The sequence below is a fragment of the Medicago sativa genome, chromosome 5, assembly GCF_051527215.1.
Source record: "Medicago sativa cultivar Bolivia chromosome 5, Bolivia_mono, whole genome shotgun sequence".
Lineage (NCBI taxonomy): Eukaryota > Viridiplantae > Streptophyta > Magnoliopsida > Fabales > Fabaceae > Medicago > Medicago sativa.
In genome coordinates this window covers 20,906,167-20,907,482 of record NC_140753.1, presented here as the reverse complement: position 1 = coordinate 20,907,482, position 1,316 = coordinate 20,906,167, and the positions used below count along the sequence as shown (strand labels likewise).

Sequence of the window (1,316 nt, the reverse complement as noted above, 5' to 3'; positions counted from 1 at the left end):
ATGAACAATATAGCAAATATAATCATATAACTTCTTATTCTTTTGAATGACACAAACAATATAACATTTTTATAGACAAAATTATTTAAGGGTATATATAATTAAAAGTGAAAAAAGTCAACTTAAAACCATTTTTTATATATATAGTATAAATACAATTTTTTTTTTTACAATTGTCAAAAAAAACACTGATTTTTTTTGTTGTTGTTGAAAGGATCACATAAACACTACTTAACGTGACCATATTTTATAATATATCATCCATGTGATTTAAGCCAAACTAAAAAAAGAATAATTGATATTTTGTAATATATCATCCATATGATTTAAGGCAAACTAAAAAAGATTAATGATTGCATATATAATTGAAGAAGTCCTTATAGAAAATGAAAGAAACGATGCATTTAATTAGGAATTAGGACTAGGATAGAGGTGATGACTGGGGTAGGCTGCAGGCAGAAGGCAACAGGCAACCAACCCGAAAACAAACAAAACCTTCCCCAGTTACAACTCCCACCCGTTGTGGTCCCTACTTCCTTCAAAAATTAAAGAGCAAAAAAATTTGGAAACCGTCGCCTGAGAGGATTCGAACTCTCGCGGGGAAACCCCATGTACTTAGCAGGCACACGCCTTAACCACTCGGCCAAAGCGACGTTGTTGGGAATATTCGCAATACACACGTATTTAACTACTTTACTTAACTGATCATATTCATGCTACAGCTGTTAAAAATGGTTTACTTGCTTGGTTGTGAACTTTTTCAGTCATGGCAAAAAATCTACATTGAATATGAGCTTTACATTTGGTGTTCAAGTCTAACCTATGCAGACTTTTTGGATAGGCATATATATGTTATTTGTAATTAAAATTACATATTTTTCTATCATTTTAATATTTAATTAACTAAATTTTAATTAAAAGAAATTGAATTTAATTTGAACATGTGCTTTAGTGCACATAGTTAGAAACAATTTTCTTATAAAGCTGACTCTAGCTTCACATTCTATCCAAATTCTCTCATCTTCTTCATCCAATAAAGAAGAGTGTTGAAGGTCATTTTAGACATGAAATTACTCATGTGTATCGTTTTTTTTTCTTCTTATATCTAAGTAAGTGTTAGTCGTAATGATCCGATTTTGTGTTTGTTTCTATGTGATTCCTTTGTTTGAGTGCGATATTGTTTTGTTTGTGTCTTAATGTTGCGTTGTTTGGTTTTTCATCTAATTACAACGTTTGTTTGGTTCATATTGACAGTTGAATTTCAATCCATAAATTCAATCAATAATTTGAGAGATTTACTTTTCCCACCCTATGCC

At 30.5% G+C, this 1,316-nt stretch overlaps 1 non-coding gene across 1 annotated transcript; it reads right to left on the bottom strand.

Annotated features, from left to right (window-relative positions):
• Positions 1 to 570: 570 nt before the first annotated feature.
• Positions 571 to 653, bottom strand: TRNAS-GCU (transfer RNA serine (anticodon GCU)). The gene has a single exon. It is a non-coding gene; the product is annotated as a tRNA-Ser (tRNA).
• Positions 654 to 1,316: the final 663 nt, after the last annotated feature.